This window comes from Lissotriton helveticus, chromosome 5_1, assembly GCF_964261635.1.
Source record: "Lissotriton helveticus chromosome 5_1, aLisHel1.1, whole genome shotgun sequence".
Classification (NCBI taxonomy): Eukaryota; Metazoa; Chordata; class Amphibia; order Caudata; family Salamandridae; genus Lissotriton; species Lissotriton helveticus.
Window position 1 is genome coordinate 161,236,624 of NC_136065.1, and position 23,861 is coordinate 161,260,484.

General features: G+C 42.9%; 1 protein-coding gene across 1 annotated transcript in view; it reads left to right on the plus strand.

Annotated features, from left to right (window-relative positions):
- The window catches only part of VAV2 (vav guanine nucleotide exchange factor 2), an 832,583-nt gene that overhangs the window by 583,584 nt on the left and 225,138 nt on the right, over window positions 1-23,861 (plus strand). The window lies entirely within an intron of this gene.

A 23,861-nucleotide genomic window follows, 5' to 3' on the forward strand; every position in this document is an offset into this window, starting at 1 on the left:
TCCACCTGTTGCTGGAGTGAGTTAATTACTTTTTTGTCGCCAGGCCCAGCCTATTTATGGATATGTGTTCATTATTGGCATCAAGTGCATATCTGAACTAATTGAGGTCGTTAATTAAGCTGTATGGTCTTTATTTTTGCAAGCTGTGCTACAGCGTCCTTGTTTTTGTCATCTTTATTTTGTTATGTTATGAAGATTTGTTGCGCTCACTTGTCACCCATGAGGGTATCCATGTGCTTTTTAACCCCTTGGCTGCGGGGTGTTTTACCCCTCCTGTGCAGGGGGAGCGGGGCCGCGAGCAGCGCCACTGTGCTGTTGACGAGCCGGCTCGTCAAGAGGCCCACGGAGCTGAGCTCGTCACAACAACAGCAGTTTTGGAACGTTCAGCAAAGCGGGGAAATTAACCCCAGTGTGTGAACGTTCCAATGGCTGTGACGAGCTCAGCTCGTCATGAGGGCAGCTCAACCATCCCTCATGACGAGCTCAGCTCATCAATAGCACACAAGGGGTTAAGCCTATGTTTTCCCAGGCAATAAGTAGATAGTGAGGGAGCCCCTTCGAGAAGTGATATAGAAACTCCTCCTTTTCACATTCCAGGACTCCTTTCAGCCAATTACTGTGGTGTAAAAACATGGCTGTCTGCCTCCATATGGAGGCTGCCATGTTTCTTCTGGCTCTGTGCACTCCCCTGACATGAAACCATAATCTTTGTTTAAAATGTGAGACGATGGTTGGTGCTTGTCTCCCCGCTCCTCACACTGATAAAACACTAAACGTGTTGTTTAATAATTCATACCCAAGAACTAACGTGTCGCGTTCTTAAACGAGAGCACTTCAAAGGATGGATCAGGTGATTTGTACGGAAATTTCAAATTGCGACTCATTTCACACATCGTAAGCCCTCAGGATCCTGTAACTAATGTGCACGAACTCCCATAGGAACATCCATTCTCTTGCTGTATGCTAGATCCATTTACCCCGTTACAACAGTACGTGAGCAGCCCATCCAAACAGCTTTTGTGTTATTTTTAAGCTCCCACTCCCGCTTTGCGTTTCCGCACTCCCGCTCTATAGTGGAGCATGCAAACGTGTGAGACCTAAAACACAAAGCGGGTAGCATTTCTGGGCGAGCCATCTGCAAATTGATCTATAGGCTACTAAGGCCATGTCTAGTGGCCTGGCAAGTTTACCACGGGTCTTCCTCATAATTTTCAACCTTCCGAGCCTCCGCGGAGGCTGATATTGAGTAGTTTTTTAGGCTAATCCCATTGAAATAAATGCCGGCATTTGTGTTCTTTGAAGGTGAAGAGGAGTCCAAGGATGGTGACTAGAGTGGCAGGCTCTAATGGAAGGATGTAACATCACCCACCTCTGTTGATGTCCCACACGGCCCCTGGCACCACTGAATGAGTGGCTTTTTGGTTTCAGGGTTGGTGGTGGTGGTGGTTCTGTTTTTCTTTGTGCTGTGTTTTATGTTCTAATAGTTACAGTTTGAGGAAAGCCAGGCATTCTAAAGCACATTTGGTCATGAATATTGGTGAAAACCTGAAAGTATTTGGATTTAGCAATACCTTGGCATAAACGTTTGGGGGTTCACCGTCTGCATTCTTTTTTCTTAAATGTTCTGACAACTGATGCATTTTTAGGTACACTGGTCCAGTAAAATTGCTTTAAACTGTGTAGTATTTAAGGGCAATTTGATTGGTGGAGGTAGGTTGTCGGTTCCCCATGCAATTTTAGGTGTAGTTATACAAAATAGTTCACTTTAACAGGGAAACAGTAGCATTGATTAAAAGGGAATATAAGATTGTGGTCATTGGAAGCCTAGATGCAATGTACAGCTCTCTGTTTTCTTTTGTTGGGTTTGTATGTTTTGTGAATTATTTGGACTAAAAAGATTATTTTTTTTTAAAGGTGAATATAAGTTAGACAGAACTGCATAGGACTGCATATTTTGTTGGGGATAAGTCGTGGCCAAAAGGAAGCTTGAAAGCACATTTAGCCAAGCTCACCAATGCCAGTAGCGTGCTTGGGTTTTAAATGCAGTTCTGCTCAGCTGGATCTTGGTAGTAAAAGCTAGTCACCGCGGGTATCCCTGTCAGAACCCCAAAGTGGCATTAATGCACATACTTGCTCAATTACTACAGTGTGGTCCGGTGTCCACAAGGCGACAGTGATGCACTCTGGACCACTGCAATTATAATCGGATGCATATAATAGTCTAACATCTGAAGTAATGTATAGTGTTGCTTTGTTTTCCCGATGCACACTAATGCACCAATCATTCCACTTTGCGCATTTTTAAAAGTTAGCATTTTAATGTTTTATTACTCTAGGATTAGAAACTTTGGCATACAGGTTGCACACACATCTTCATCTCTGCACTCGTCTGTCTCACTGGGATTTGAACCTGCAACCAGCATGCTGAACACACATTTCAGCAGTAGGTGTTCTAACCCATTGTGTTTTCTGAATGCATTCAGAAGTTAGAACACATGACCTGCATGCTCCACGTAGCTCTCTTGAGTTACCACACAATGCTTAGAGTTAGTGAATTGCAGATCACGCTGATCTGAAATTGGTACAGTAATCTCATGTGATATCTCACCTACATTTTAGCCTGTTTTACACAGAACCAGATTAGGTTTATGCTGTTTTCTTTATATTCATTCTTTTTCCTTGTTGTCCTTCCCTTCCTTTCAAGCATTTATTCCTTTTTGTCTGAATATTTTCTCGTTTTACTTTTCACATTTGATGATGTGTCTCCCCATTCTTTTTAATATATTCTGTAATTTTCTGTTTTATGTGTCTGATGCTTTCCCTTTTGTTTTGCATTCTCTTTCGCAATTCATCATTTTTGTATGCTTCTGCATTTTCTTCACACCTTTTTCAGTTTCTCTCCTTTCACTTTGTTTCTTTTCCTGAAGTTTCTTTTCAGCTACTCTTTTTTTTAATACTTTTCAGGTAGTGCTTGCTTTTTCGCTTCTCCCATTCTTTTTTTCTGTCATTGTTTACCTCGGTTTTTTTTTTGTTCCTCTTTTTCTTCTCTTATTTCCTTCTTTCTCCTGTGTATTTATGTTGGTTAAGTGATAGATGCAGCAGAATGGTCTTCATGCGTGGAGAGCTTATTTTGAGATTTTTGGAACAGCTGTACAGTGCTCACATGAGTGATCTGGTGAGGCGATAGAAGAGCACAATGGGAGCAAAGAGATGATGAAAGACCACAATGGGCAGGCATGGATGTCTAATCAGCTTGCTTTTGACCACTTATCCAAAGAAAACCTGCCTTCTGATTGGCCTCATAGCAAAAGTGCTGTAGTGCACAGCTCAGCAGGAGGTGCAGAGGGCCCCTTTCTGTCCTGAGCCCTCTGCAGCGGGCTGCACCAATGATTTTTAAGCCCCTGGAGAGCTTGTTTACACAACTTGCATAGCATAGGGAATGAATAATGCAACACCCTTCAGCCTCATCTGCATACATAATGAGATGGGCTGCTGGCTGCCCTTACAAATCAGGCGAGGTCAAGCAAGGGATCTTGGTAGGATAAAGGGAATGGGGGTGGGGGGGGCTTCAACTCCTTTCCTCTTACCAGCAACCACCAGCTTCATTCTGATAATTAGACGAAAAGCAAAAAGTTGATAGCCCATGAGTAGTTTTGCAAAAGCATTAATTATGACACGAGAACACCATTAACATTACCAATCATTGTGTGCTTTACGTAGAAAGGATAAACAAGCAAGTATTGAACATGAAAGAAAGTAAACGAATCTAGGGGGCTCATAAAATTCCTACATGCTTGTACAAGAAGAGCGTAAAGAATAATAATTGGACACCTGACATTTAGGAATAAACTTTGTCTCAACTAATGTAAAAAATAGTGTGGAAGCTCATTATTTAGAAAAGAGCGGCCTGACAGCAAATCATAGTTACTGGGCTCTCTTTAAAAAAGAATATATATATATATATATATTCTTTTTTAAAGAGAGCCCAGTATATATATTTTGGTCATTTATGGAATAAAGTATTCTTTGATCTTAATCCCACGGAGTCGGTGCCTGCTTTATATTTGGAAAACCAGGATTGGAACCATATATATATATTACGGCTCCCAGTCCCACTGGTCAGTCGGGGCACTCGCGGGTGGGTGCAGCCTGCAGTAGTGGGTTCCCGCAAATGTAAGCAGCTCCAATTCCTTGTAGTTTGTCAGGAAAGCAGCACTTGTAAACAAACTGATGCTCGCACTCGTATTTTATTAGCACAGAGTAAACAGACGCGTTTCGGCTTCAAACCTTCCTTGGTGTCAATTGCACTACGCAAATCAGCCATACATATTGTGTGTGTCACGTGTTAAACATAGGCGACGGACTGACATCATAACCATACACTCGGGGGCCATCTTTAAGTGGGCAAATAATCCCAGATAAACAGTGTAAGATTGTATACTTACTAATGTTTAACTCCCGGGTATAATGCAGGTGGTGTTTTACTGCCGTGTATCGGCATGTCACCCCGAATGAAGACTATATCGGGGATGTGTGGTCTCACATGTGAGTAATGGTTTCCAAAATTTGCACAATGCTGATCTCCTTAGTGCCATAGTATCTGTTGGGTAACTACCCCATCCAATCTAGATTGTACTAAATGTTCAAATCTATGGTCACAACATAGCATTGGCAAATAAATTGAACTCCGGTATACGGCTTTATACCGGAGTTCCATTTATTTGCCAATGCTATGTGACCATAGATTTCAATCTTACACTGTTTATCTATTTATATGTATGGCTGATTTGCGTAGTGCAATTGACACCGAGGAAGGCTTGAAGCCGAAATGCGTCTGTTTACTCTGTTCTAATAAAATACGAGTGCGAGCATCAGTTTGTTTACAAGTGCTGCTTTCCTGACAAACTACAAGGAATTGGAGCTGATCATATATATATATATATATATATATATATATCAGGTGAAAATGTCAGTTAAATCATGCCATTTTAAACTCACAAAATTCACCAGTTATAGTTCTCTCAAATAACTATGAATTGTGCCCTCAAGTAACTATGACTTGTGCCTCCGCTAAGCAGTTTTGTCATTAATTATGGGATTTCAGATGTTGCAGTGATGTTATCAATGATGCCATAAAACATGTCATCAGTGAATATGTGAGCTCATAAGCAGTTCATGGTAAAGGTGCCAGTTATAGTTACGTTAGGGCATGAGCCAGTAGGTAATATATACAATTTCCAACTGGGTAGAGATTGTTTAAAAAAAAATTCCTCCACCTCAGCACCTTCATGAAAAGTTTCAGGGTGGCCTGTTAAACTGGGGGTCGAGAAAAAAGGTTGATCCCAAAACACAATTTCCCTATGCAATTTTCCATAGAATACATGTTCAGCGGTGCCGCAGAATCGGCTTAACGGAATTACACCGAATTGAGCAGAAATCTAGATCTTGGTCCAGAAAGTCTGCTTTTTGTGATTTGGTGTAAATCCATTCAGTAGTTTTTAAGAGATTAAGATCCAAAAACTTTGTATATCTGGACTGCTGGGTTCATGGGAAGCTCACAGGAGTTCAGCAATGTAGCACCTTCAAAAAACAGAGCAATCTGAATTTCCCCCCCCCCCCCATCGGCTCCCTTGCTACTGTGGGAGCTCGCACACTGATTGACTGGGTACAACATGAAGATAGATTAAAAAAAATAAAAAATAAAAAAAAAAATACACTGAAATTTACAATGTATAATTATTTCTATTGACTATAACTTGCGACCCTGCCATGCACTGCTTAAGACCTCACATATTACAACACTCATGACTTGTTCTGTGACATCATTGATAACATTACTGATGATAAATGAACTAACATCATTGACGACAGCGCTCTGTATGGCTCTGTATGGCTGGAGTGCGAGTTATAGTTCATTGAAATTACTGTTGAATTTAATTAGTTTTTTTTTGTTTAAATTAAAACATTACGTTTAAACTGACATTTTCTCCTAATTATAACGTTACTTTAACCTTTAGTTTTTTTAATGAAAAAATATACAATATATATATATGTAAGGGGTGAGGGGGGTTTGGTGCTATTAAATTTTGTAAATCGGATTCCAGTGTGCCTGCCTTCTTATTTCTGCAACCCATGGGATTGGATACAGAAACGTGTATTTATATATATATATATATATATATATATATATATATATATATATATATATATATATATATATATATATATAGAGAGAGAGAGAGAGAGAGAGAGAGAGAGAGAGAGAGAGAGAGAGAGAGAGAGAGAGAGAGAGAGAGAGAGAGAGAGAGAGAGAGAGAGAGAGAGAGAGAGAGAGAGAGAGAGTATGAAAAAAATCCTAAATACATTTTAAATATGTATTCTAATTATTTAAAGTTAATATATAAACAAATTTTATTTTTAAATTACTTTTAGTTTAATATTAAACTACCTATTCATTAACCCACAAAACATTTCGGTACAATGGGGATGTTGGACCCTTTTGAGCATGAAGGGGATTAAAAAATATAGGCAAGGGAACTTTCGAGGCACCCTAGAGTGCCTCCAACATAGACTTGTGGATGGGAGGATTCACAATCTATGCCACCACAATTTGGGAAAAGCCACCTGAGGCCAGTGTAGGATTATTCATGGCCATGATATGAATGGGCAGTGCAAAGTCATGTGATGAACTGGGCAATGAACTGTGACTGCAGTCCAAGGCACCTACACAGATGATGCCATTATTGCATACAGCCATTACTGATATTGCAGTTTCCAACATGTCCAACACTATGTGTAGTAGTAGGGAGCGAGTATGGACACACGTGGAGGCCCACCGCATTGAAGCTTACTGAAAATTTAGAAGGGGGTGGTGTTGCCAATACCCTCTGGACTTAGGAAGGTGGGCAGGACAGGAGCAGGGAAAGAGTGCAAGACTGATAATGATTTTGACACAAGACTAGTTCATTTTGAAGTCTTGCAGGTATAGAAGACTCAGTAATTCAACTTGTGCATAACCACCTTCGCTATTGAGCTGGATGTAATGGTGATGGGTTCACACCGGCCAGTGGACAAACTGACTAGACTGAGAGGATTGTTGGAGGGTGCAGTGATCAAAGAGAAATTTGACTTGTGGTTCATGCAACAGGTGTTGGGTCCGCACCCCCTTTTCGTGTAGACTAGTGGAACCAGGAACTCTACCACGGGACCAGAATCTTGAACTTACCGAGGAGGGACCTACAGGTGTGGCTGAGATTTTTGGACCCCGATAATAGTGTGACATTGTGGCTGAAGGATGACCCGGTGACCTGGAGGGTGGAAAGTTTTTCCAGTGCGCTGAGCATGGGTGGTTTTGAGCTGTCAATCAATCAATCAATCAGGGGTTTATAAAGCGCGCTACTCAAACGTGAGGGTCTCAAGGTGCTGGAAGGAACACTGGTGCATGGAACGGTAATTGGAGCAGTGAGGTGACAGCGCAGCATCATCTTTCTGTATTTGTTGTTGTGGTCCTGGCATTCTTTCTGTGAGGACAGGAGTTGTAGAACAAAAAGCTTTGTCTTTTGTAGTAGATGAGCTATCGGTCAGGTGGTGGACAAGTTATCTACGAATGACCAGTATGTGTTATTTGCTGAGAGAACTGGTGGTGTTGTGCTTGAACATCTTGTTTCGGGCAAGGCAGTTTCCTGGACTGGATTAATGCGGTATCTACTTCACAGCGGGCAATGTTCTGTGGTTTTGTGCCAGAATCCACAGCAGTGACGGTGCCGCCCAAGATGTGGCGGTTTGGATGGTAAGGGCATGGCACCTGGCCCAGAGATCACAAGTAACATCAGCGAAGATTTCATATCGCCAAGCGTGGAAGGAGTACGTAAAGTCAGAAGTAAAAGCAGAAAGAGAAACATGTTTAAATGCCAATGGGCCAGAGAGAGAAAGGGCTGTCCCAGTGAAACTTGCAGGAAAGTTAGCGGATATTCTGTTTTAAGGAAAGTGCTTCTGAAGCGAAGAGTTTGGGGATGGAGATCTGGTTTGGAGACGATTGGAAGGCTGGGACAGGAAGAAGTGGAAGAGTCGGGACTCAAGGATGCGGCTTACCAGAACATTCTGCATGGATTAGTGACCATGGTGAGATTTGTGTGCACATCTGCCTGGGAATGTTGACTGTTCTGATGTTCATAAGAGCATTCAGGATATTGGAAATTGTGGGGTTGAAGGAGTATAGGGGACTGTGGCTGGAGGATGTGCCGGTGCAAGGGGAAGAGATGCGCATCTTGGTACAGAAATTTAAGACTAAGTAGAGGGCTGTGGGTATTGAGGTAAGTACAGCAGCATTAGTTGTGGGAGTGATATCCATGATGAGAGCTATCTGGAGGTGGCTGAAGCAATGAGGTGGGAACAGGAGCCCCTTGTATGTGGTGGCATTGAGGATACTTCTGAGCAAGAGTGGGATCCTGAGTGTTTCATCAACCGTTGCTTCAGGATGGGGACCGCCACAGAAGGGTGCATCAACTGGGACTGAAGAGGGCGATTTATAGAGGCAGGGCAAATTTAAGAATGACTCTATGTGGAGTATTTGCTCGCCATGAAAGAAGGGGAGCTTGGACTGCGGATTTGCATTGCTTTTTTTATTGATAGGCCCAATAGCGAGGAGTGCTGGGAAAAAATATATGGATATGTGGCCACTCCATCCTGAAATGGTATGGCCTAGAAGAAATGCTGTGGACTCAGTTAATGCCCACATTGTGGGCGTTTAAGGGCAAATGACTTTGTCCTGATGTGGACCTGATTCTTGACTTGGTGCAAGTGACTGGGTTGGGATTGATTAAAATGATAATAAAGGACTCTCAGACAGTTAGAAGCGTTAGCTTCCCAGTAGGATATGGAGAGGTGCCAAGAAGCCAGCTGTGACCCACAGAGTAAGGAGTTGGTGACCTTTTCCAAAACAGAAGGGAATGAAGTGGGGAGACAGATGTTGTGTACGACTCCCCTCTGTTGTTCCAGCATGCACCTGTCCCTTCCAGGAAGCAGGGTGTATTTGGAAAATGGGACAAGGTTGTTGGACAAATGGTGAATGGGGCAATGAGGAATTTAACCCCTCCGCTGCGCTGAACGTTCCGAGCTGGTGCGGAACATTCTATTGCGTGGGCGGGGCTGCGACGTTCAGCGGACGTGTGCAGCACTACCGAGGTAGTGCATGCGACATCCGCTGAACGTGCGCCGCACTTAACGGGTTAAGGAAGAAATTGGGTTAATAAGTAACCAGTACAACCGAAAGAGTAGAGGGAGGGAGAGAGAGAGAGAGATGGAAAAGTGAACTCAAAGGTAGGGCTTAGGGGTGGCAATTGTTGAGGGGTAGAGGGAAGAGATAGTTATTCTCAGCTTTATTAGTGTTTAGAGTATGTTAAAGTGTTTGGTGTAGGCTAAGGTTTGAGCAATGTGAGCCCACCTTGCGCGTGAATAATGGACCATTTTACACTTCAATAAGTGTGTTCATGACATTTCCCTCCCTACATATGCAGCTCTCGAGAAACCGTGACTGCTGGGACAGTTTTTTCTGGCAGTCACTGTGGTTCTGGGGTTTGAGAAGAAAGAATAGAGCAGCCCGAACGGTGTCTGATATCCTTTAAGTCTCCAGTTGAAAGCACTTCAAAAGTTCAACTTTGGAAGAGCGCTATTTCTGTGGTCTCCACGTGGCATAGAGTCCCCTTCTGGGAAAACGAAGGAAGGAAACGCAGGACTGCCAGGAGAGAGTTGCGGAGCCATCGAAGAGCGACAGTTGGCCAAATAAAGGAACTTGTTTACGTCACATTTGGCAAACTTCAGAGCTGAAACACAATCAAAGGCCATCAGCAGCTCTGCAATGTGAAAGTTTCTTTACCCGGCTTCAGGTTGTTATGCTTTTGTAGTGAGGCAGTTATAGCATCCTGCCTGAACTTTGTACCATACACATCCCTGACACCTTCACAGGTAAGTCGTCAAACTGTGTGACCCTGGTCATCATGCCCTGAAGACTCCTGGTCACTTTCTCCTAGGTCAGCTCCTGATGACCTTCTCCTGTGTTGCTGAGCACAAGCCTATGAAAGTTGTGACTTGAAATGGCTAATGCACATGAGTATAAGCCATGGGTCCAATGTGGTAGCCACTTAATACATTCCGCAAAGTACACCAACAAGGGGTTACATTTAGCAAACGAGCCTGCTTTTGATTAATTCCAGCAATTTTGCATGATTTTTTTAAATATTGACTGTTGATATTTTATTTGACTGGTTCTTAGCCACAAGGCATTTCCCCTCACATTCGTCTCTTTGGCTCGAGGCTAGTGCTGTGCGGTTATGTGACCGCCAACTGCTCGGTTTTAAATACCTCAACAGAGACCCACCACTGTGGTTCATCGCTTTTTGTACTGGATGCAGTGTACCAATTTCTATTCTTGCTGCTTAATATCTTTTACATCAGTCCTGTTGAGTGAAGGCATCTAAATGGGAATGTTTGCAAGTATCCAGTTATTCTTAATGAGTTTGTTATTGAAGATATTCTCTTCTACTAGGACTCTGTTTCTGTGTTTTTAATGTTAAGCAAGTGCCTTTAGAGAACTGGACGACCCCAAAAATGTCTGCACCCACATATGTAGCCGTACTTGTAAATGTAGCCGTACTTGTAAAGCGCACTGATACTCCTGAGTGTCCTGGCGCTGCACTCATACCGCCAGGGAACCCTTCCTGGTTTTTCCCCGTGAAAATGTCCACTCCTGGGCATCCCCAGGGTGCAACCAGGCATCCCTGGCGCTGTAGGGGGCCGTTGTGGAGACTAAGCAAGCTATTGCCCAGAGTTGCAGCGTGGGACCCATGCTTAGAGTAGGCACCGTGGCGAGAAATCAGGTCCGAGGCATTATGAGCCCAAGATCCGCCGAGACCAGCCAAGGCAGGAATTGAACCCTGGTCCCGGGCCAGACCTCTGCATCAGGGTCTGCCGCTCTAAGCATTGAGCCACACTTCTCCACATATACCGCTGATGACAAAAAAAACACAAGGCCTAACCGTATTTTCTAACATCAGTGCACCATACTCAATATTTTCCTGATGAGGGCTTTCTTAGGGCAAAAAAATGCCATCTGCTATTTTGTGCCTGGCTGTATTTTTGATGGGGTTGCAAACATTTTACTCCCCACGTGAATTCTGCACTGATGCTCAGCCAGCAAAGCTGATTGGCCCCTTGGTAAAAAAACGTACTGCTGACTGAGAGTTCGGCGGCCTCGCCCTCCAATCATTTTTTGCAATCAGTGAGCTTTTACAACATGGTAAAAAAAAAAGTTATTGTAAAATTGATGTTTGACCTTTTGTCCTCTGGAACCAGGCCTTGGGGCCGGCACTTACAAACAGCTTCTGTATTTAGATCAATTATGATTGAAACGGAATGGGGCACCCTGTCTCCAGCAGATGTTAGCAGCTCCGCCATTTACTGTGGTCTGGCCACGTGCCAGACGTCCGCCGTGACATCACACCCACCTACACTCACCTACACTCTCTATTTCTCCTTGACCCAATCAGAAAGTTGCATCTTCTTGGGTGAAATGTGGGGGGTTTCCATAAGTTGAACGTCAATAAACAAGCTGAGAGAACAAAAAAACGTGAATTCATGAATTGCTCTCAATTAGAGTTTCTTAAATCCGACTAAAATGGCGTCTTCTACCTGCCACCGATGCCATTTGCATGCCGTGCACCAGATGCTGGCTGCCAGGCTCCAGTTCTCCGTCGGTGCGGCAGGATAAGCGGACAGATGGAGGACTCCACGTGGGGTTTCGTGGCGCACTCAGGAGAGGCGCTCGTTTTACCTGACTTAGCTCTTCCGCTCGGGGCGCAGCTGGTGGAACGCGCCATGTTCTTTTCCACAGTTTTAATCCAGAGATAATGACACCAAAATGGCTGCTAAAATTATATCCCCCTTAAACAGAGCATGAAAAGTGCTTCCCACGGCTAGCAGGAGCAGGTGTGCTTTCGCTGACTTTGAAATGTTGCTTCCATAACCTAGGTTATTTTTAGCCTCTCTTGCGCGAAACTAATCTTTTTTATACTTTATATTTTGAGATGCTATTTTTCCTTTAGTTATTTACAAAATCTTCAAATATATCTTTGTTTTCTGGTTCTTTTTTTTAAGTCCCTCATTTTTTTTTAACCAGAATTTTTTTTATCCTATTAAAAGAAACCGGGTTTCTACCTTCCTGCCATGCTTATGCCATCCGTTAAATTGTCTGTACCACATATATATTGACATTTAGTCTGTATTCATGTTTTTATATTGAGTACATTTTTGTGTGTATGCCATGGTGTTTGCACACCTCATTCTTGAGCGAAGCCTTGTTTCGTACGAATTCTGTGCCAATCTTTCAAATTAACTGAAGGCCCGGGCTTTATTTGTCTAACTAAATAAATAAATAAGTGCAGAGCCTGTCACACGATCCACCCTATGCATCTTTCTACCACCACCCTACACTTCCTGTCTTTTTATATCACTTTTAATTAACTCCCAAGCCTGGATTTATAGCAACTGCTTATTCTCATCTGACTCTCGGTTCTTTCTTGTTCTTCGTATACACTTTCAAAAGAAATGTCTTTTTTAATAGCATCCCAATAAGGCTGGAAATAGAATTTTTTATGTGTGAATCGACCACTGAAGGAAAGCGCAGTAATGCAAGTAGGGCTCTCCTGATGAAAGGCAGAGAATAGACTGCATAAGTGAAAAGTGCACAGGAACCCAACATGACCGAAGTACCAGCACTTCTAACCTCCTTGCTATTAGCTCCTCCCAGTTAATCAGCTATACATTAATATGGGAGTCTAATGTTGCTCAGTAGGTCTAATATGCTTTAAATAGGCCAGGACTGGAATTTTCTGGGGAGCTTCTGTACTAATTGGGTAGTGTTTTTGAGGGTTGTGTGTAGAGTAGACAAAGTAGGGCAGTGGCAGCAGTTGAGGAACAATTTGCACTAACAGTGAAGAAATTATATATTACTTGTAATAGCCAACATCCTTGCACAGTGGAGCTGCACTCATGACGAGCAGAGCTCGTCACAACCACACCCGTTTTGGAACGTTCAGCACAGCGGAGAAATTATCCCGCGTTTGAACGTTCCAACGGTCATGATGAGCTCAGCTCGTCATGAGCACAGCTCAACCGTGCCTCATGACGGGCTGAGCTCATCATGAGCATGGAAAGTGTTAATACATGCTTGGCTACAGAAACCGGAGGTAGGCAAAACATTCCACTTGCCATGGTACAGCACCCTTGGTTCAGGTGAGCCACAGGAATCAGTTTCCATCACCACGCCCCAATGCATAAAGCTGTCTACCAAGACTATATTTAACATTGATTTAGGCATTAAACACCTACCTTCAATCGCAGATCTATGATCTACTCATTGCTCAATGTCTTCCAAGTCTGGATGGATTTTGCTGGTAGATGCACCTTTACACTACAGTCAACAAGCCTCTGGAATGCACTGCAAAAAAATTAAATGATGGGGATAATTTCTATCTAGAAAACATGCAAATGAGCAGTTGTTTCTCATCAGGACGGGCACAATTATAGGTCAAGATGAGTCATTTAGGCCGCCAGCCATTGGTTGAGCCAAGTTAAAAGGGCCATCTACGGATAGGACTCCAGCAGGTACAGCTATATTTTGTCGTGTGTGCTGAGAATCCTCTCATAGTTTCTGCTCCTCAAATGATGTCCCACAGCATTTTTGTGCTCAGTCCAGTCTTTGTCACACAGATATAATTGGTATGTGAAAGCTTCACTAAGTGAAATAACGAAATTAAGCTTTTACAGATTTGATGGGCAGTGCCTGCACTTCTGATTTATGGCTGCCATACCAGTGTTGAATAGTACCAGCACTTCACAACCTGCTGTTCTGGTAACTGTGCACTTTGGTTGACTTGCTACAGTTGTAAAGCACCGGGAAGCACTCTTTTGAGTAGGGTTGCCACACATTTAAAAGATGCTATCACCACCCCCAGCACCATTCCTATACCTCTAATTACAACAGCACACGTGCTTCCCAGCAGAACTGATATAATGTGACTAGGGCAGTACATGAACTTCTCAACTGGGAGCAGACATTGTCATTGTTAAGTAATTGCTTATGTCCACCCTCTAAGCGCTTTGTTGAAACGTACACTGATATTAAGATAGAAACATTTTTAATTGTCCTCTACAGGGTGCAACATCCTCCCCATCGCCATTTTCGGGGACTTAACCCCCCCCCCCCCCTAAATTAAGACACAAGATCAAATGGCTGTTACTCCGTTAGTCTGCATACCTAAATATTCTGCATATAACTTGAATCTGTGTCACAAACTTAAGCTCAGATCAGGAATGGCTGCAGTCAGGAAGGCCCCTTCTAATGACCCATATCCTGAGACGGACTGACCACTGGGGCAATCTGGCACTGCCGGAAGGGCTGATCTAACAGGTCACTATGTGGGCCAATTCTGTGGCTGGCTGTGGGCCTGTTCCATCATCTGGAAGTCCATTTGTTAGAGTTTATTTCTCTGATATTGCCACAAAATCCTGCCTGCAGCAAGCACAAATGCACGCGGGGTTCCTTATCTTGCAAATCATGAATTGCAAACATGATCCACTATTTTAGCTATCTGATTGGCTAATAGAGGACACACTAATTTTGCCTCCGTGCCTATTTTCTGTCCCAGCCGGACTCAGCGCCCATGGGCGGGAGCTTGTTTTCTTTTCAGACATGCACACTAAAGAAGTGATCATTCACTGGGCCCGTGGGAAAGCGCCTTGTAGCCTCGACAAGAGGTAGGAAAGTGCTATAGAAATATTATGAAAGAATAAAATAAGAGTACAGTGTCTGCTGCTGAATGTTGATCGTAAATGTTTCTCTGCAGCAGCACACTCTGAATGTCTCCTTTTGTACTTCCCATAACATTGACATTTAAAGTTGACTTTTCCGTCTGGACTGTGGGTGGAATGTCAGCTTTGATTTCCCAGTAACAATGCAGTTCCCCTTTAGCATCCTCGGGCCCAGTTTAAAGAGTGGCACCGTGCCAGATTAGCATATGTCAGCCTGTCAGGTGGGCTGGAGCTGCCCATCAAGGCTGGCCCTCCTGCAGGCATCATTAGCTTCTCAATGGGGAGGGAATGTCGAAAACTCAATTCACTCTGTTTCTTGACATTAAGAGTTGCATTGCTGTATTATAGAGCTTTACAATTATGTCATACATCACTGCCTGTTTCTAGTAATCTCAGATAAACAATACCCACCAAGTGTTGAGCACTCACAGAACAGTAATTTGTGTGAATGTGGAGTTAATGATTTTTCGGCACTAATGCTTTAGTATGTAACTTTACAGAAAAATAAAATAAAGACCCCACAGAATCGAAACCCGTTTAGTAGAGAAGCAAATGAATGGAAATGTTGTTTGATTGAAAAGCAAGGGAAAACTGCAGGAACCGTTTAACAACGAAAAGAAAAATATACTTGGAGACCCCCAAAGCAAACATCAGTGTTATCAATAAAGAGGAACAAAAGAGGTAGGAGACAAAGTTAGAGGGGCGCAGAGGAGCAATGTGGGTTCAGGAGCCCCCACCACCTCACTATAAAGGATATAGGAAACTGGGAAATTAGCACATTTTTGAAAAAGGGTTAACGTGAGGGCTAGGGGTGTTGAAATAAACAAAACAAAATGGGATTTGGAGGCAGGATAGAGGGAGGAAAAGAGTGAAAAGAGGTGCAGGGCGAGGTTACCATGTCCCCCAAAAAAACAGCAATTTGAAATATTCAAATGTCACATAGTGACAAGATGTGGGCTGAGAGGGAAATTACGCAATAAAGTATCTGTGGAAAACCTTGTAGAAAACGCAACGTAAATGACTAGTTTTCAAGATTAATAGAATTTACACTTAAAACACACTATTTTTTTAAAATCATATGTTTATTCCTTTTATCAAGTGAAACATCCAATACATACAGGAGATCAAGTTCCTCAATCAGTAATGCAACTGTCTTATAGATTCATCAATATTGTATGTACTTTCAATCTTTTGTAGCATAAACCTGTGCAAATTAATAGTCCAGAGTATCCCATCGCAGCTCCAATCTTAGATGGGAGCAATTCTATCCGCTTAAATGTGAGAATGATCAGCTCAGCAGAAGAATAGGAACACACATAGAATAACATCATCTCAATATACTTAAAACACACTATGAACTGGTTTGTACTAAATTGTTAGCTATTCATCTTGATAAATTTTAGTTAAGCTTTTAAAATCTTTTTTTAGGTGAAATTAACTCTCGCAGTTGGTATCCAATGAATTTTTTGTCCAAATCCCATAGGTTGGAGTTGGCTTAGTGGAGCAATATATAGCGCTGTATTGGTGCATTTGCGTCTCAAACAAGAGGCACCGTAAGAATTAATGCTGTGTGTGAGCTGAGGCTGCAATTGGACGACAGGATCAGGAAGTGATGGTTAAGGGGTGGAAGCATGCCATCTGCACACACACTGTGGAGTTATCCTCAAAGTCTTGCAACATTTTTCCAATTGATGCTGCTTGTTAGTCGCTTATTTATATTCAAATATCCTGTCACAGCGACCCTAGTGTGTGACCCATGCAGTCTGATGCATATTCCTACTAGTCCAGCCTCCCTTCTCTTCTCTTGGAGGCATTTGTGTATACTTACTATGCTTCAGTCATGTTCTTTACTGTTGGATAAATGTACTTTTCGCTTAGCCATCCTTAAAAATATGTTTTTGCCGCTAAATTACGTTTCTAGACTTCTCATATGGCCGGCATTTTAAAATTGTAACTTTGAACAGTTTATTCCAATCTCTAGAGACCGCCATTCCCAAAGCAAAAGAAATTCGCCGATGGTTTTCTACAGCATAGCCTCTTTACCATCCTTTTTGATTGGACTACTTGTATCCATCCACCGCTTGAGAGAGTGTGTCATGTCTATCTGCCTCCCTCATGCGCTGCTTCTCACCCACCAAACACAAGCAGAACCCAGCGCGTGATCTGTGTTGCTCTCTTTCTCATACGCTGCTTTGCCCCTCCTTCTCCCGCCCAGCTTTATTTTTATTTCATATCCCCAACCACCCCAGTTTCCCTCATCCCTATCATCTGTTGCTTCTTCACCCGTATTTATATTTTTTTTATGCACTTCTTTTTAGAAGGCCCGGCAGCTGCCATATGCTTCCGGGTGCTCCTGCATCAAAAGCGCTTTCATGCACTAACCATTTTTATTCATTAAACAATCTAAGTGGTCTCCACCACCTTCGATTGGTCAATTGAAAAAAATGAAAATGATGCCCGCATCACTCAGTAGGCACAGATGTGTAGTGATTCACGCCCCACCTCCATAATGAGGCGACTTGCAACAACAGCTGCATCATGGCAGCTTTTTATGTGTTCAAAGTATTTTATTAGAATTTTGATAATAAATGACATACATAAAAGAGCACCGAAAAGGTACAAACATTAATCAATAAAATACACTGAGTAAAAATAAATATTCTAATATTAAAAATATGAACTACAATAAAATGCTATATAGTACCTTTCATGCTAAAAGATATCTACAGAATGAAAAATAATAAAGACAATAGTATAATATCATATAAAAACTTCAGAGCTACTAAACTAAAAATAGAAACATAAATAGGAATACACAAACATATATCAACTAGGAATGCACCAATAAATAGTCATCAATTGGCTTCCAAAATTTTATTATTATGAGTAATACCAGATAACGTCAAATTAGCACCCTTTCTTGTAAAAATAATCCAAGACCACCACATATGAACAGATAAAGAAGGTGAGTCTTTCCAATTAGCAGTAATCGTTCTTACAGCTGCTGAAATAAAAAAATAAAAAAGCTTATTATGTAACAAAAGCAACGTAGTGGTAATGGCAGCTTTTTATTTTGTTTGTTTTCTGCCGATGCTCTGCAGCAAAGGCAGAAAGCATTAGCAGAGCCAATAGGTCCAAACATAGATCTTGATAGATTTGCCATGGATAGGCATCTCTGCAGATGGAACTGCAACTGAGCACTTTATTAGTGCCACATTAAAAACATTCTCTCCTCAAAATTCATTAATTATAAATTTGGGCATTGAAATCATTTAAGTGATCTAATGTCACAGGTTTGACAGTCACTTCCTACATTTCCAACTATCTGTCTTTTCCCTTTAGTCCTCATTATTGTCTACTCTATTGTAAGTGTGCAATTTATGCTACTTCTAGAGTTATGCTTAGTGGTCTCATCAACCAGGAAGGCACACCTCCTGTGAGGTTTCTATACTGAAGATTAATTGGCACAAAAACCACTAGCAAGCAGATTTAACATCAGTGAAGTGAAATGATGATCTTTCTGATATTAGAATATGTAAGGCAAGCGCCCGACTGACCCCTGTAAAGCTGCTGTTCAGTTGTGTAAACCATTTGGAAGTAAGAAGAGAGAAATAAAGGTATAAGACATGCACAGCTGCTGCCAGCCTACAGACCATACATTGTAGCCGATTGTTAAACCTTAGAGCCAAGTGCTGTAAAAAATCAAGGAAAACCAATATAAGACATTGGAGCTAATGCGGACAGAATGAATGACCACCCTGAGCAGCAACACTAATCCTCTTACAAGCAATTACAGGTTATGTTGCTTTTAATCATTAACCCGGTAATAAACTATTGAGGCTTGATTAAAAAAGTATAAAAGGCTACTGCATTGGAAAAAACCCAGAAAAAAGCAGCGAGGTAAAGCATTTAATGTGTCATGATTCAGTGTACTTTGGAATGTGAAATAGTTCCTCAAGCATTGCAAAGCAGGCACTGACATGCAAAAGTACACACAAAATCAAAGATAGCTAATCAGCTGTTAATGTCAAAGGCTTTGCCCAAAATACAACAGTGGATACTCACCCATCTGCCTAAATCAAAAACGACATTTTATTATTATAACACTGGATCAGAACAGAAAAAAAGTGTGTAGAAATGACCATCCTAAATGATGTTGGGGTCAGTCTTGCCATCCTACTGGCTAACACACTCTGGTCAGAATCTGACATTAATAAAGGCCAGTCAGCAGGTGGGCATACCCGTGGCCACTTTGGGCAAATATAACAAACACAACAAGATGATGAATGGAGTGCTGAAACTTTCCAACGACTCTCCCCAGTCAAGAGATCTTGGTTTATTCCATCGTTCTTTTGCTCACGATGCCACCCCAGTTTGGACCTAGCCATATGCAAATCAGTCTGAACCCTGCTCCTCATGGGAATAGTCCAGCCTGAGGACCTGGCTTGGCAGTTCGGACTGAACTGTTCTCATGAGGAGCAAGGTCAAGACTGATTTGCATATGGCTGGGTTCTGTAGCCATGAGCTCAAGTCAAGGTCTCCATTAGCCTTGACCTGATTCTGAGGTCTTCTGTAGTGTTTACTTTATTCTGAGGTCTCCTCTATACTTGACCTCATTCCATGGTCTGTTGTTACCTTGACTTAATTTCAAGCTCTCCTGTATCCTTGACCTGACTTTGAGGTATCCTGTAGCCATGAGCTTATCTTATGCTCTTCTCTACCCTTGCGCTGATGCTGAGGTCCCCTGTAGACCCCATTCCAAGGTCTCATGTAGCCTTGACATTGTCCTGAAGTCTTCTCTAGTTTTCCTTTCATACTGAGGTCCACAGTAGCGTTGATATCAATCCGAAGTCCCCTGGTCCTGGAGATGCCAGCCCATTCTTTGCCCTTCTTAGACGCTTGTTAATGACGCATGCAGCTGGTAGCTGCACAAAAGCACCGGAGGCCTTTGCAGTGCAGCAGTCCATGCACAGCTCCTGGTACACCTTCTGACAGCAGTGGCATATGTTTTACAAAGAGAACATTACCTCTGGGGGGTCATAACAGCATTATAGGCCTCCAGGCAAAGCAGTGCACTAAGGCCCTGCCTACACAACCGCTCACAGGAATACAAATTTAAATTATCGATAAAATACACTTATATTTATTGGTATCTCCAACCAAATTTGGTCCCTATGCTCGTGGGGCCCATGGGCAACTGCCCAGCTTGCCCATGCGTTGATTACTCCACTGATTACTTCACATGCAAGCTGCAGTTCCACTAGTGTATGATTGCATCACGAAGGCTCAGGGGAGAGAGACACCACTATGTAGCTTAATGACGTTGACTGATGCAAATGGCAGCTAGCCAGCTTCACTCCTTTTATTCGAGTAGTACACCCAATAAGCGTCAAAGATTGAAAGATCACTGCACACTGTCCACCTCTTTAATGGGAACAGAAACACCATTTAGGACGGAATAGGGTCTTCTGTTGAGCTTTTCTTTGTTTATTCCTTCTCTTGCTTGGTTATGCGGGATCATGTTTACCTTCATGTATCTTTTATTCACCTTCGATTTATCGAAATGTGCTTTCTTTCAATATGATATTCAGTACTTCATGTTTATTGACACTGCACTGAAATTCTGTTGGACCTCAGGGGCTGGTGGCCCTCTGAACCTCCTTCAGAGTCACATACTGGGCATTTTCTACCTCCTCTGTTGTTTCTCTTGTGCCTCTTCCTTCAGGCATACGGTCATTGTCAGGTTATTGACATCAGGTTATTGTTTTTGTGAAATCACTTTTTTATTGAGTTTGCAACAAACAACAACAGCAGAACACAGCTGAATATGGTGGAGACATCCTGCCTCCTGTTTATGGTTAATTACATGGCGCCTAATCCTTGGTGGTAATCCCACCACATGCGCCATACTTTGCAGTACTTCTGAGGGCACCCCCTAGATGTATAGGCCTGTTCCTCAACCTTTGCAAGATAAATGTGTCTGATGCCTTTGCTCCCTTTTTCCTCCTCTCTTCATGGAAGCCGCATTTTCCATGAGATACCATTAAGGGGGCGGCCTAGACTAGCTGCAGTCAACTGGCGCATTAGGCGAACCATGCAACTGGCGCCACATTTTTTAAAAAATTTTCTTTATACTGATGTTGGCCAAAACTTTGTGATTTCACTGAATATTCAGACTTATACCTTCCTGCTGGAAAGCCGCAATCCCTCCTTCCTTTGCAGCCTGGGCCATTGCTGTCTTCAAGTGGGCTGAGGCAGAGTGTAAGGCCCCACACCGGGAGGACTCCAGAGGTCCAACCTCCTCCTGAAATGCTATCTTTGAGGAGGCAAGACCGACCTTCACCGAGGAAGCACCACCCTGATGCAATTCCCCCTTCCGTACCTTCAACTCTGTTCACAGCGACCTCTCTCTCCAAAGTCCACCCGCACTCCCTACAGCGAAAGGCCGCCGCCCACTTGCCTACCCCATCCTCAATTGCCCACATTCATATATCCAGACCTCAGCAGCGCATCACACTCCATCTATTGCCACTCACTTGTAGTAGGCCTGCCTGGCTTCTCCCCCACTAACCGCCCCCATTCTCCAACCACAGGTTAAATCAGCTGCCAACTCCCCTCGCCGACCATATGTCCATTGCTCCTATACACGGTGAACAATGTGGACCTGCATAAGATCCAGAGTCATGCATCTCAGCTGCATAACCCTGGCTGTTTTAATTTGTTCCAATTTAGGTAAAACCTTCAATTCAACGTGCTCTTAAAAAAAAACTTCTAAGCAGTGCTTAATTTCTAAAAGAATGAGTACCTGTCCCCAAAGCTCTTTTACGAAACCTGTAGCCGGCACTATTACGTGTCAGCGCGCCAGATACCAAGGCTGCGTAGTCGCAATCCACCTCACGCCTCTTTAATCGACTATCAGTCACACCCTGAGCCTTTATTTAACTCATGCAGATTCCTGCTTTGTCCCTTTGTGGCGGTTTTTCTATATCTCTCTTCCTTCTTCCTCCTTCTTTCCCCTTTGTGTGTTTTTCCCTCTCTTGCTCTTTAGAAATGTTTGATGAGGAAATCATTGATCATGATTAATTGATGGTCCGGACCCCAAACGTTTACCCATTCCTAAGAGCACATGACTGTTTGACTGGCCTTCTGGCCCCCTCCCCCTCCGCCCCCCCCCCCCCCCACCGCGAGCCTTGCTGGCCACCATTGGCACTGCTTTGTGGGCTTTCAGCCAGCTATCATTCATTGACCTGTTTTTGTGTCTTTCACGATTTTGTTGCACCCCCGATAGCACATGGCATGGGATTTTGTTGCACCCACAATAGCACATGGCATGGGACAGTGGCTCAGCTCCCCACAGCCATTGGCTGACATCTTTGTGAATGATGGTATTCTGCTTTTTCACAGGGTGCACATCCGCACCCAAAGTGGTTCCCTTCTGTGCCAGGGACTAAATGGCAATGTGTGCTTTTGAAAAAAAATATATATATATATTTTTTTCCTTTTAGGCACTATTTCTTTTCATTTAGACTTATAGGACAACAACAGCTTCCCCAACAATAACATTTTTCAAAACACCTGACAAAACAAAAAATCAAGCGGTGGAATAGCCAAAAAGCTGGCATCCAATGCCGTACGGATTGGCTCAGTTGAAGCTTGTTATAATTAAATTTTTTCATTCGAATATACCTCTACAATTAACTTGGTGACTACTGTACAATGTTTCAGGGTATTCATGTTTCCGGTTCCCAATCCCTCCATTCCATCTCTTGCTCTTTTTTTTATCACCCATGAATACCCTCTGATTACCTTTTCCTTGTTCTGTCTTGACCTTTCCCAAATCCAGGAGTCACACTCTTCACCCTACCCCACCTCCTCACCGGCTCTTGCATAGGTCCTGGTGTTCACCAAAATGTGTATTTTTCAAAAAATCCTGCTATCAATAAACAAAAACAGGGAGTGTATTTAATTTTTCTCTATCTATTCAACATTAACTCTTCAGCCAGCCTTGAAAACTTTAAACTACAGGCCACCATCATGGCGGTTCAGCGAAGCATACAATCTCCCTCGACATGTGTTGTAACCAGGAGGCCAAACCATTGAATCTTGCCAAGGCCACCTCAGCATTCGGGTCTGATGGCTCAGTGGACTAAGGCATCCCTCTTCATCCTGTCCTTGGGCTCTCCACTCTCACCCATCGCACTCCTCATGTGTGTGTGCACACTTCAAGACCCCACAACCTCACTTTGCATTCTTATATGGACGTGCTGTGAATCTGTCTCTGGATTGCGGGCTGATCATTCAAGAGAACTTGACCAAAGCGAGGTGTGTGCTTGAAGAATGGATGGACTGTAGGTTCCTCAAAACTGAGGTCTTCCTACATGGTCCCCATCACATACTCCTGAAGGTTATTTGCCTACACCATACACCCCACAGCCCTTGTTGTTACAGTTGTCACCAGGATCATGACCCCAGTCTTAACTCTTTTGTCAGGGCCATTGTTAAAATCCATCCTTCCATCTGTGATTACAAAGAGAACCCTTCCCTTACATTGTAAGTCATAGCTTCCATCATCAATGGAAAACTTGTCCTGTGGCTTACTCCAATACATATATCAGATAAATATGCTATGTATAGTCGGGGCCGGCTCTAGGGAAGTGTCACCGCTCTGGGCGCTGACTTCGGTGGGAGGCACTGTTTTTGCAAGTGTATTGTGGTTTTAAAAGGACCTGCTGCCGTGTTCCTGGCCTCCAGCAATTTTCAGGCTACAATAAAAATGACAGGATAACTTTCGTGATTAATGTTGTCCCTGGAGCGAGATAGGAGTGTCTGTAACATAGCACTGAGGGTTAATATGCCGGTTGGAAAGAACCTGTAACATGCAGATCACAAAGTGCATATAATGTAAATAGGTTGCTGGGCTACTGCTTTTGTCAGAGAGATTCTTTTATAACTTGCAGTTTATAAGTTAAAATCCAATATAGTACAGTGACCTATTA